General features: G+C 40.1%; 1 protein-coding gene across 2 annotated transcripts in view; it reads left to right on the top strand.

The window, feature by feature from the left end:
• Nucleotides 1-4,276: 4,276 nt before the first annotated feature.
• Nucleotides 4,277-14,377, top strand: part of tmem106ba (transmembrane protein 106Ba) — a 17,693-nt gene continuing 7,592 nt past the window's right edge. Inside the window, exon 1 of one of the 2 annotated variants that reach the window (XM_080040131.1) lies at nt 4,277-4,350. The gene's annotated coding sequence lies outside the window, so the exon portion shown is untranslated. Of the gene's footprint in view, nt 4,351-11,467; nt 11,553-14,377 lie in introns of those variants that run through there. The other variant, XM_080040132.1, reaches the window with a different exon arrangement.

The following is a 14,377-nucleotide window of genomic DNA, read 5'->3' as shown; positions in this document are numbered from 1 at the left end:
ATAATGCACTAAGATCATATTAGTGTTTAATTTCATAGATTGGCATTTATTTTTTTATTATTTTCCTTTCCACAGCCAGGACGCAAAGCTGGTAAATTGTGCAAGAACAAAGGTGACTACAACAAGCTAATACTCAAGATCTTGCAGGAGAAGGTGAAAAATGCTGAAACACAATGCAACATCGACGACTCCTGCAGCCCGGCATGAAGAAACACTATTTGAATTGGTCTGTCTTTGTTTTCACCCGGTGGCTTTTCCTCACATGACATGATGAGGTCTTACATGAAAATAAAAAAATAAATTGTACAATTGTTTTTGATTGTCTCTGTTGGTGTAAAGAGAGTCTTTACTGTCTCACTAAAAAGGGGGAAACAAAAAGAACACAACTGGTTTTAAAATGTTATTTATGTCTCATACCTTTTTACCTTTTCCCCAATGTCTGTTTTGATGGTTTTTATCATGTTATATCCTGTTTTATCACACTTATGGATCTGAGATGATGCTAGATAACTTGCTGCTTGAAGACCGCAGTGCATTAATGAGGTAACGTGGGGACGAGGGAGGGGACTGCTAGCTGCAGTCAGTGACAGGAAGTTAGCTAAAAGAACCATTCCGCTTACTCAGCCTTTAATATTAAAGATTATTTTACTTGGTGTAACGGTGTGTAATTTACACATAAAACTTAATTTATAGGTTAATATATTTTGAGCTGAAATTATCATTACCGCAATGCGTCCACATTAATTTAAATGGGTCTTTCATTGCATTTTTATTTGAATATACTTAAAAAATACTCACTAAAACAAAATGCATATCGTTTATTTAGTCTTTATGTCTTTTAGTCTGCAGTCAATACAACATGTGCTTTTATTAAACATATACAGTATAAAAACAGTGTCTCAGCAGTTTAGAAGTGTTAGTTGGTCCACTTCAGCTCTTTCTAATACGCTGTGATGACTATTTTAAAATGAGAAATCAATGAGCAAGTGCTGGGGAGGGGGGGGTGGGGGGGTTATTTTACTGTTTGAATAAGAAAGGGCAGAAATATCTCATAAATATAAGTAAACATAACTTTTTTTTATAATTCTTGTCTATCATAAATATTTTTGACAATCCAGTGAAATCGTAAAATTTTGAAACTACTTTTAAAAAATGTATCAAATTGACAATGTTCACGTGATATGAAATTATAAAAACTAGAGGTCGGTGTTTTAATATTTCTGCCATGTTAAAGGTGCAGTGTGTAATATGACATCATCAAGAAAGTTCTACAAAGTTCTAGATTGTAACACTCCCTGGGTAACCCCAACCGGGTTAGGGCGGCAGTGGCGAAGTGGGTAGGGAGTTCGCCTCTGGTGTGCAGGGTCGGAGGTTCGATCCCCCGTCTCCCCGCCACATGTCGAAGTGTCCCTGGGCAAGACATTGAATTGCTCCCGATAGTTAGCTTGCACCCTGCGTGGTAGCTGCTGCTATCGGTGTATGAATGTGTGTGTGATTGGTTGAATGTGTACAAAAACAATGTAAAGCGCTTTGGGTCTGTGAAAAACGGAGATAAAGCGCTATATAAGTCCAGTTACCACTACCACCCCTCAGACTACGAGGAGAATTGGTCAACGTGCGGTGAATGCTCCAGCAAACCTGATAACCGTCGTCACAGTGTTTGATCTTTGCAGAAGTTAAAACATGTCTTTCAAATCCTGCGGCTTCTCCTCACATGCTGTGAGGTCTTATCTAAAATAAAAGGAGGAGAAAGAAGTATTGGTCTTTTTTTTGTCTGTGTTTTTAAGGGCAACACTGTCTCAAGAAAAGTATTATGAATTAACAGCCATTAATGGGATCAGTAATAAAAACTAAAATAAACACAACAACACAAAAGCACAAAGCACACCCTGTAATGCTTTTGTATATGTGAGAACACACACGGGCGGAAAAATTAAATGAAATGTAAAGTTTGCAGTGTGGGAATGTGTAACAAGTGAAGTCAATATGAACAAAGGAAAAGCTGTAGGCCTACTATGTTTCGTTCCTATATGTTTTGTGATTGTTTTTCTTTGTATACATTTATTTTTATTTTTTTGTATGTTTTTATTTTTTTGTATATGTTTTGTGTGGACCCCAGGAAGAGTAGCTGATGTTTCTGCATCAGCTAATGGGGATCCTAATAAAATCAAATCAAAAATACTGTTTGTCTGTTAATAAATAAATAACCGCAGCAGAGAAACCATTTCCACCGGTCCTTTAACTTCCCAGTTTGACTGTGTGACATGTCATGGCTTCATATGAGTGGTGTCAGTCTGTAACCACGGCAACAACAGACACTCCATCACATACAATGAATAATTGTTTTTTATTTGTTTATTGAACATAACCTGCAGTTTAACCAGTAAGTCCAAACATATGCAGGTATATTAAAGGAATACTTCACCCATACGGAACCGGTGTTCTGTCATTATAAAATCATTATATAACCTAATATAATGAATGAGGTTTTTCTTCCCTCAGTCTTCCCTTGGCCCAGCTGTCCTGTTAATCCTAACCCTACATTTGTATTAGTGTGATGTTTCACTAGTAAAATGTAGGGTTAGACAGTGAGACCATAACACACTTTTTCTCCTTTTTCTCAGGCTAGGATGAACCGATTTCTAAAAATGTTTGCATATTTATAGGCCTACTACATCTCAGATCTCAGAGTTCAATACACCTTCATATTCCCACCAGTGAAGTAGGTTTTTAATAGAGAAAGTAGGTGCAAATCGTATATACTATATTTCTTTGCAGCACTGCAGAAAATAAATAGCCTGGTGCTACCAGACCATCGTACTTCATTTCATTTGTACAGAAGGTCTGGCAGTGCTGTAATTGGCAAACGTTCACTCATGGAGGCGGGTGTCTGTTAAAGTTTAAAACTATTGGATCTGCCCAGTGCCACTCTGGATTAGCCAACCAATCGCATAACGTTTGGTCGTCACGTGTGTCATGAGCCGGCTTCTGGCAACTGAAACTGGAGCGCGACTTCGACGTCATCGTTCTCAGCCACTCGCTCTGTTCGCTGATTGGACCGGCTGTCGAATCTCCGGCAAAACTGGGAAATGGGCTGTACACCCAGACTGACTACTGAAGGGAAAATAAAATTTGGCCGGAAGTAGGCGGGCGGGCGGAGCCAGGCTAGAAAATAAACACATCAAACACATTTTTTGGGATAATTTCCCTAGAATGGAGAATGTTTCTAAAATGAACAACATAGTGGGTAAATTAGGCAAATCAATGCTATGTATCCTGATTGAATTAAAGGCTGAGTAAGCGGAATGGTTCTTTTAGCTATAACTTCCTGTCAGTTACTGCAGTTAGCAGTCCCCTCGCTCGTCCCTACGTCACCACATTAATGCACTGCGGTCTTCAAGCAGCAAGTTATCTAGCATAATCTCAGATCCCAAAGTGTGATAAAACCGGATAAAACATGATAAAAAACATCAAAACAGACATTGGGAAGGATTTTTACCTGCTCTGCCATTGTAGGCGCATACACATTCACCCATCTGTTGCTCTGGCGTGCACCGGCAGTGAGACCATGGAGTGTATATAGTATATAGGAGTGAGACAAGTGACGGTTTGTAGCGTTCACTCTCCTGATTGGATAAAAAAATCGGGATACTACAAGATTTTAATTAGGTTATTACTGCACATTAGAATGACTTGGAGACCTGTTATATGACGTCCGCACTCTGCGTCACCTCACCGCATATCTCGTCACCATCCTCATCAGGTGTGTGTGTGTGCAATATCGGAGTATTTTTGCGACATCTAGTGGTGTTCTTCTAGATTGCAACACTCTCTTTTTTTCTGGGAGAGTATCCAACTAAAATTAGGAGTTCCTTGAAAATATAGGCTTCCCCTTTTTTATATCTTACCACAGTGACAATATAATATGTCTTTGCTTTTGATACTGTGAGTAGGCCTAGGCTACATTTTCAGATCTGTAGGTTTATCATTACATTTAGTTCAATAAAAACATTGCAGAGTAGGCTAGTTGTTCCAGTAGCTTAAATACATCTCTCGAAAAAAATTAAGAGACCACTCCAAATATTCAGTGTCTCTCTTTTAACTGTTTATAGGTGATATTATAGGTATGTCCATCCGTGTTGTTTTGTGTTTGTTTTTGTATACTATCTATGGTTTTGACTGGGTGGTGGTGGAAATTTGCGATATGCATTTCTCTTGTCCAATGACGAGAGGAGGGGGGCGTGGCCACAGGCTCCATTGTCAGTGGCGAGCAGCATCAGACCACAACAAACAGCGACGTAACGACAGATGGGATTATTACAGACATAATATAAAAACACAAACACACAGGTAAGGAGACGGGGAAAATAAGCTTAATGTTCTTGCTACCGGGTCTAAAAGTGAGGGTAAAGTTAAACCGACCAAAAAACAGGGCCCAACGTGCTTGGCGGGAGTTTAACCGTTTAGCAGTCTGAATGTAAGCCAGGTGCTTGTGATCTGTCCATACCGTAAACGGAGACGCCGCACCCTCCAGCCAGTGGCGCCATTCCTCCAGCGCCAGCTTAACAGCTAGCAACTCTCTGTTGCCGACATCGTAGTTCCTCTTCTTGGAGAAGAAGGCACAGGGATGAAGCTTGTTGTCTCCCTCGGCTCTCTGCGACAACACTGCTCCCACTCCAAGATCCGAAGCGTCCACCTCGACGACGAACTGGTGAGCTGGATCGGGCTGCACCAGGATGGGAGCTGAGGAGGAGCGTCTCTTAAGCTCGCAGAATGCATCCTCAGCTGCAGGCGGCCAGACGGGTCCCCTGTCGGAGTTGAAGAAGATGTTTAGTAGCGTCCCTGCCCCGAACCGGATGGTCAAAAACCTTCTTCATTTCTGCTACAAAGCTAGAAAACTAAAAACATACGGCGGACTGCCGCTCCCACACCGAGGACGCCCAAGTCAAAGCATGTCCCGAGAGTAATCCAATGACGTAAGAAATCTTGGCCCGGTCCGTGACATAAGAGCTGGGTTGTTGCTCAAAAACTAACGAGCACTGGAGAATAAACGACTTGCATACCCCAGAATCAGCGGAATAGCGCTCCGGTGCGGGGGCACGAGGCTCTCGGGCATACGGAAGGTCCGGTGCAGGAACTGGGTCTCGTTGAGCAGGAACGGATGCTGCTGCAGGAACTAGTTGCGTGATGACTCCGTGGAGCTGCCCTCCCAAAGTCGCCACGTTCGAGGAGAGTTCCCTCAGCGAGGACATAACGTCTCGGAGAGCCACGTCATGTTGTCCCATAAGCACAACCTTGTGCCGCCAACGCCTGGTGAACAGGGTCTGAGTATTCTGTTATGATAGCCCGGGATGACCCAAACGCAAACAGAAAACCCAGGTAGTCAGTTTAGAACAATGTTTATTTCAGGCAGGCAGGCAGGACACTGGACGGCTGAATGGCGTGGCGAGCAGAGGCAAGTGGATATCCGGAACCCGCAGGCAGGCGAGCAGGAAAGGTGAACAGCGGAGGTAACTGGCACGGAAGGAGAAAGAGGAGCAGAGTTAGGACTAACTCCAACTGAGATTTAGAAGAAAACAACAAACATAGGTAATCCTGATCTCGGGTAATGTACCGCTCTGATATGTATTATACTCTGGCTCTGAATGACTGGAGTCCACAGGCTTAAGTAGAGAGGTCTGATTAGCCAACGATCCACATCTGGAGCAGTCTGCCCCGGAGAGCCGCCACGCCCACATGCCAACAGGGAGACAGACACATGGAACACAAGAAAGAGAGACAGACAAGGGAAAACATATAGAGGAGAAGGAGAGACTGCCAAGCCGTGAGTCATGACAACCGTTCTACAAACTGATGGTGGAGGTGAAGCCTCTAAGCCTGTGACTCCAGTAAGAAACTAGAACTTATTCATTATTTATTTGTCATTTGTAGATTGCTGGGTTGAACTGGATACTGTTTTGTTTTAAGATATATATTATGTTTTATTTTTCTCTTTCAAAAACCTGCTTTAGGCTGCTGTTGATGAATCTTACACCGTAAGTAGCTTTAACTTATGTTGCCTATTATGTACATGTTTGTGTATCTCTGTCCGTCTGACCCTATATACTATCTGTGGTCTGACCATGCTTTGTTTACTATGTGTGTGTTGTCTTGAAACTGACTACTGTTTTTATCTTGCTCCTGAATCACTATGTAACTTACCCTGAGTTCCAATCCCCATACTTCCCTACTATTTAGTATGTCAGAAAAAGATTTAGGATGTCCCAATAGGGGAGAACGGGGTAAGTAGGCACACTTTTTACTCTACTGAGAATTGCTCATCACCTAAACATCTTTCGATAGTCATTCCTACATTACATTGACGCTTAAAGTGTTAGCTTGAAATGTGTACCCCTCACTTTTTCTATCTTATTGTAATAAAGAAGAAATTAATCATCAAAGACACCCTTACACATTGTGACAATCAACCCCATCAAGGGGTCGGTTGTCATACACTATGGGGTTGTTTGTCACAATGTTATCTTAATGGGAATAATCTTGAAAAGAAGGAAAGAAAGTAGAACTAAATTTGAAAATGCAATTGCATTGTCAAGTTGACAAATAGGCCTATATAACTTACTCTAGCCTTGGCAGCTTGTCTAGTTTGGGATGCACTGGGTTGTTTTGATTTTGTTGCCCTTTTTTCCTTTGCATGCTAGCTGCCTTTTCCTGCTCTATTCTTTCCTTCTCTGGGGTGTCAGTGAGGATACAGCTTGACAATTTATTTCGTTATTGGGTTCCTTTTCTGGCTGTAGCCTTTGGATAACTTGTGACAACCAACCCCCCCAAAAATGTGACGACCAACCCCAACTTGAATTTTTTGCTAGCATCAAGGCCAACAACCATCTGACAACTAATTAGCTTGCTAACCACAATCTAAATTATAGTTTACCCTTCACACTTTTTATGGGTAACAAGTGTTTTGTTATAAACCCATTGTGTAAAAGCCTAGAAGAAAAATACCGAGGAGCTAAATATTTTCAATTTGACATGAAAAACACAAACAGTCCTCTCACCTCAAATTCAGCAGTCTAACTCCAAGGAAGACTATGTAGGTGACCTCTTATCCAAATTCTGGATATTTACATACCAACATTTCACAGACAGCGCCTTCTGGTTCCGAGATATAACGATTGTGACAACCAACCCGTGTGACAAATTACCCCGTTCTCCCCTACATGCACGTCAATTGTAGTATGCTGAAAATACATAAATGCTCCACTAACTCAAATAGCATTTTGGAGTATTCGTCTTTATTCTTGACATTTCCCGACATAAAGAAAAAAAAATCTTGCTTATCTGATTTTTTTCCTCTCCGGTGGCCCTAAAACTCTTCTGTACTTTAGTAGTGTAGTAAAAAGAAAGAGTGTGATTTGGAACGCAGGGTATGTTTTGAAAGGTGCCATACAGATAAAATTATAACAATTTTTTTTTGTTTTGTCTAAAGTCATTCAAATGTTTACATCGATATTTGTACAGGTTGAGCTGCGCTTTTTTGTGCTTAATTTAATGTATTTGCAATTCTTTAATCGACAGTATAAGTTTGGAGATATCCTTGCCTTCCGTCACACTCCGTACACTCACTATGCCATCTGGGTGGGTGACAGGGAGATTGCGGTACTTGACCCTAAGCACAAAAAACAAGCAGGAGAAAACATATTTCATTTCACAGGTAAGTTGAACTCAAATGGGAGCACATAGTTTTTATGCTGCTGCTCGCTAAAAATAGGGTATTGCCCACTTTCACATTGCAAGCAAACCAGGGTCTGATCGCCAGAAGTGCAGTCAGCTGAAGACAGAAAGAGAGTTTTGCTTTTAAACGTAGAGTGGCTATAAAGATTATAGTTGTATAGCCTTACCTATACGCTACAAAATACATTGTAGGTTATTTGTGATACAAATGTAACAGCAAATTGTCAAGACAGTGGCTAGTAAATGTATTTCTTTCTTTTGCATTTTTTAACAGTGTTGTTTTCTCACATCCATGACAGCGTCAACTAGGGACCGCAAAGTATCTTCTTGTAAGTTTGACACTCTGACACGATCCGACCGCATCCAGCCCACGGAAGACAATTACCTTGACATAGAACAATTTAAAAGCTTAAAACAAACTGAAGCTCAGATGGAAGAAAACATCAAAGAAACGATTGGAAATGGTGGACACTGGCTCCCCACTCGCAGAAACTGTGAACACCTGGCTACCTACGTGCGCTACGGAGTCAGGTTTTCATGGCAGGTATGTGGCAGATTCAACAAGAGCCCATCAATTTAACTACCGTCTCTTCTTTCATCAGATGTGATGGGACATTAGTAAGGTGATAAACAGAAGCCAAATTATTTTGCATCAATTAGTCTTGTGACGGCTACTATTAGCAAAGCACTTAGCGCCCTGTTTAATGTGAATGCATGTAAGAGCCATTGACCCCTTTTCTTTGTTTGTTTGTTTTACCTAATGTGACCGCCTGGCGGCAGTACAATGCAAGGCTATAAATCAGGCGTAGCAGGGACGCCAGGTGATTGCATGCCGGAAGGCAAATTGTTTTCGACCGTGCTCATGGAGCTCAGTTGTACAGAATAGTAGTTGTATGTAGCCTACAAGTCGAACCTTCATTTGTTTAAGTAAATAAAGTAAACTTTTAAACGCTGAAGAACGAGTGGACATTCAAAGTTTCAACTGTCAACTGTAGGCTATCAGACACTGCGGAGAATAAAGTAAGATGTCTTCCTACCTTCATGCTTATTTTCCCGAAGCATCCCATAAACCGTCCATAGAGCCCCCGGCCCCGCCCGTTCCCCTGCTTTTCTCTTTACTTTTCTCCCTTTCACCCGTGCGGGCTGTGTATGCAAGCTACAGGTGCAGCTGCGCACCACTTTTGCACCGGGTCAAAGGGCATTATAGAAGTGCGATTAATCTGCGTACATTTTTTTAATCGCGTTATACTACATGATTAAGTGTGACATGAGAGAGAGAGAGCAACAATAAACATGTAAATTAGAAACATAATGCACCAAGGTCATATCAATGTTTCATTTCATAGACCGGCATTTATTTTTCTATGTTTTCCGTTCCACAGCAAGGACGCAAAGTTGGAAAACTTTGCAGGAACCATGGCACACTCCAGAAAGAAATACTCACAGTCTTGCAAGCAAAGTTAAAAGAGGATCCATTCTCCTCCGAAGAAGACGATGAAAACACAGACGACTGCGCCTAAAGCACGTCTGTCTTCATACCTGGTGGCTTTTCCTCAGGACATGAAAATAAAAAAATAAATGGAACAATTGTTTGTTTATTGTCTCTGTTGGTGTAAAGAGTCTTTACTGTCTCACTAAAAAGAGGGAAACAAAAAAGAACACAACTGGTTTAAAATGTTATTTATGTCTCATGTGTAGAACATCATGGGGTCATTCTCACAAAATCAATAATATGGCTGCGAACCTTTCAAAATAAAAGGCACAGGGCGCCCTTAGCTCAGTTGGTATAGGGCGGCCCCCCCATGGGCCTCGGCCAGCAGCGGACCCGGGTTTGATTCCAGCCTGTGGTCGTTCTCTGCATGTCACTCCCCTCTCTGCCCCATTTCAACTCTGTCTCTACACTGTCAATAAAGCATAAAAATGCCAAATAATAATTTAAGTGAAAACCACACAATATTAAAGACTATTTTCTACTCTTATTTGAACGATGTGTCATTTACACACAAGTTCATTTCTAATGTGTGTCAATACATTTTGAGCTGAAATTCTCATTACAATGCGTCCACATTCATTTAAATGGGTCTTTCATTGCATTTTTATTTGAATATACTTCTTCACAAATCTTCACTAAAACAAGGGAGGGAGGGAGGAAGTGAGGGAGGGAGGGAGGGAGGGAGGGAGGGTGAGTGTGTGTGTGTGTGTGTGTGTGTAATATTGTCATTAAAAGGTACAGTGTGTAATATCAGAGTATTTTGGTGACATCTAGTGGTGGTTTTCTAGATTGCAACTGTCTTCTTTGAGTTCTTTGTAAAAGTGAGAGGAAGCCGGAGCTTAAAGACCTACTTCACCGGTTGGAATATGAAGGTGTATTGAACTCGGAGATCCTATGAAATATAAATGTGCAATTTTTCTTTTAAATCGGATCATCCTAGCCCTACATTTCTCTTTCTGTGATGTCACAGAAAGAGAAATGTAGGGTTAGACAGTGAGACCATAAAACACTCTTTCTGCCTTTTCTCAGGCTAAGATGATCCGATTAAATTTTTTTTGCACATTTATACTTCATAGGATCTCCGAGTTCAATACACCTTCATATTCCAACCGGTGAAGTAGGCCTTTAAGTATTCCCCTACACCCCTTATTCAACTGTTCATAACTATTACCATAATGTGCATCAAATTATTTATATTTATTAATTTTTTTATTTAATTTCATTTAACCTGTATTTATACTGGAATGATCAGTTGAGGGGTGATATTCAATGACGCTGAGTCAAACAAATGCAACGTAAAAAACAACAATAGATACACAATATACAATGCAAATACATCAAATATACAATAACATAACAACTGATAGAGAGAGAGAGAGACAGAGAGAGAGAGAGAGAGAGAGAGAGAGAGAGAGAGAGAGAAAATAAACAATACAATACTCTAATATTGACAAAATGTACAAAGCCTTACAAAAATAAATAAACAAATGAAAACAAAAAAGAAAACAAAACACCAAAATCACCTATCCCAATACAATGGTGGTAGTTTGAGTAAGGCAAGGCAAGGCAAGTTTATTTTTAGAGCACATTTCGGACACAAGGCCATTCAAGGTGCTTTACATAAGCAATAACAAAATACATCAAGTAAGAACAAAATACATCAAGCATAGAGCACACATTCAAAAAATAAAAATAAATAAAAAATTATTCAAAATGCGAAATTAAAATTTCAGGTTAAAACGGAAACAGAACGGTGATTTAAAAGAGCCAACAGTAGCCTACATAGATAGTATATAAGCCTACTATAGTACATGTCCATCCGTGTTGTTTTGTCTGGGTGGTGGAAACAGTCCCTGCGTTCCAATACCCATACTTCTCTATTATTTAGTATGCCAGAAAAAGATTTAGGATGTCCCAATACATGCACGTCAATTATAGTATGCTGAAAATACATAAATGCCCCACTAACTCCAATAGCAATTTGGAGTATTCGTCTTTATTCTTGACATTTCTCCACATAATGAAAAACAAACTTCCTTATCTGATTTTTTTTCTCTCTCCTGTCTGTGGCCCTACAACTCTTCTGTCCTTTAGTATGTAGTGTAGTAAAAAGAAAATGTATGAGATTTGGAACGCAGGGACTATCTATGGTTTTGACTGGGTGGTGGTGGAAATTTGCGATATGCATTTTCTCTTGTCCAATGACGAGGGGAGGGGGGCGTGGCCACAGGCTCCATTGTCAGTGGCGAGCAGCATCAGACCACAACAAACAGCGACGTAACGACAGATGGGATTATTACAGACATAATATAAACACACAAACACACAGGTAAGAAGACGGGGAAAATATATGCATTGTGCCTGTGTATTGTTTATCATTATGTTTATCGGGTTTCGGTGACGTAAGACTTTATGTATGAGAGCGTTCTACAGAAATGCCAGTGGTGGTGGCTCGTGCGATATATAGCCAAGATAATCCCAAAAATTACGTGACGACATGGAATTCTATTTTGCAGTTAATGTTTCGAAATAGTAATTCTCGCTTGGACCAAAATACCGCGGTTTGTAATGAGCATAGAGGCGTTATAAGCGTTTTTGGTTCGGCCGGGACGTTGTGTTCCCAGCTGCTGTAAGCCTACCAAGAAGCATGGCGGATTGGGCTGCGGGCCAAAATGTATGCAGAGACACACACACACACACACACACACACACACACACACACACACACACACACACACACACACACACACACACACACACACACACACACACACACACACACACACACACACACACACACACACAGTTGTTATTCTGTAACACACACACACACACACACACACACACACACACACACACACACACACACACACACACACACACACACACACACACACACACACACACACACACACACACAGCCTGTTGTTATTCTGTAGCCTTTAAGTAAGTAGGCTAAGTAAGTAACATTTATTTATTTATTCAGCGCTTTTCACAGACGGGGTCACAACAACAGGTTACAGTGTGCATAGATTAGAACATAAAAGCATAGTAAAGAATACATCTCAAAATAAAATGAATTATTTTTCTTTTTTAAAGATAAAATTACCAATATATAAAAGACAGAAGTTACCCAACTGCTTTTGGCCTAAACAAGCGAGTCTTCAATTCACCCTTAACACCAATAAGGTAACCAATAGCATTACTTATTGTTTTAAAATATATTTCATGCAGTTGTTGTAGGCCTACTTGTCTATGTGTACACAAGGTTATCTTTTATATACTATCTATGAAGGTTATAGATAGTAAACGTTCCCTTTTCTTGGTATAAGGTGCAGTCAATGTGACCTCAATGTACTTCTAACCTACTTGGGATATCTGGGCCACACCATAGATAGTATACACACAGGGCTACACCCGCTTATTAGCTGATAACAGTTGTAAAGTGAAGTGCTCTTGTGAAGTGGGTGAGTAGGGATACTTGAACCTCACTCGAGTAATTTTTCCATTTCATGCTTCTTTGTTCCACTACATTTCAGAGGGGGATGTGATAGCCTACTTAATACTGCATTAATGTACATCCAGTTGACTGCATATCGCACAAGACATATGGTAAATATTGTTCATTCGTTCATTACATTGCACATTTCAATTTAATTGATCTACTTTTTACTTATCCTTTTTTATATTGACCGTTTTTATTTTGTACCCTTTTTTAATGTAAATATTGTTGATCTTTACCTTAATCTACTTTATTTTATTATATAATTATTGTTCCTATTGCACCGTGGGTTATAGAGACAAACACCATTTAGATCCTTATGTATTCCTGCTGATTTTAAGAATTGACAATAAAGTTGTACTTGACTTGATTTATTTGACAGTTTTAGATACTAACTTTGCAAACAAGTATCTTTAGTTCCAAACATATATAGGCTTTAATGATTTTATTAAATATGATAACAGTGCATCATGTTTTATCAGTGCATTCATTGTAGTAGGCCTATGTTCTGTAGCCCATGTAAAACTAATAGCTCACTTTTAAGATGGCTGCCACATAATATAAATAATGTATCTGTTTGCAATCTTGTAACACAATTTGCGATACAAAGCCAAATGTGTTACAATTGTTTTAGATAAAATATAATCTGAGTTAAAACAGGAGGGTCTTTCATCACATTTCATCACAGTAAATGCACCAGTTTAAGTTTGTTGCCGTGGTCAATGTTTTGCTGGCGTGCGTCCAGGATCCAATTTCACGTCCGTGTCTCGGCTGTGTGGCATGATGCGGTTTAGTCAGCACATCCTGAATTTGCCTCACATTCTTTATATAGCACTTCCCCCTCTCTCTCCCCTCTCTCTCTCTCTCTCTCCTCTCTCTCTCTCTCTCCCTCTCTCTCTCCCTCTCTCTCTCTTTCTCTCCCCCTCTCTCTCTCTCCTCTCTCTCTCCCCCCTCTCTCTCTCTCCTCTCTCTCTCTCTCTCTCTCTCTCTCTCATGCTATGCTAATGTGTTGTTGTGTGTGTGTGTAAAGTGTTGTGTGTGTGTGTGTGTGTGTGTAAAAGTGTTGTGTTGTGTGTGTGTGTGTGTGTGTGTGTGTGTGTGTGTTGTGGTGTAAACAGACACACAGCTGCAGCGATGGGCAAGTGCCTGTCACTCTGCACACTTTAATATCTTACATAACAAACTTTAAAAATAAAATATTGGTGTTAGTGTAGTGAGTGAGTGAAAAAAAAGTCACTCAATAGATGTATTGAGGCATACAGAAGGCCGGGTCTCTTCGAACCTCGTGTTTTTCCTTTTTCCAATAAAAGACAATCAATTTCTCAATTAGTTAAGGCTTTAATATTGCTCGCAAAGTCCCTTTATTGAAAAGCCAAAATATTGGTGTTAGTGTTATTTTTTATTTATTTTGTCCCATTGAGATTAAAAACCTCTTTTTCAAGGGAGTCCTGGGCCAAGAGGCAGCAACAAGTTACATGTTCACTCACAATAATACACTCACAACATATAGACAAACATTAAAATGATAAAAAGCTGTTATCAAATAAAATCAGAAAAAACTGTTTTCAATTAAAATAATAAAAACAGTTCCAAGTAAATTAAAAATCATAAAAAACAACTACAAGTAAAAGAGGTGGTCTGAAATGCTCTCA

The sequence above is a fragment of the Ammodytes marinus genome (assembly GCF_949987685.1).
Source record: "Ammodytes marinus genome assembly, chromosome: 13".
Classification (NCBI taxonomy): Eukaryota; Metazoa; Chordata; class Actinopteri; order Uranoscopiformes; family Ammodytidae; genus Ammodytes; species Ammodytes marinus.
This window is presented reverse-complemented; position numbering and strand designations above follow the sequence as displayed.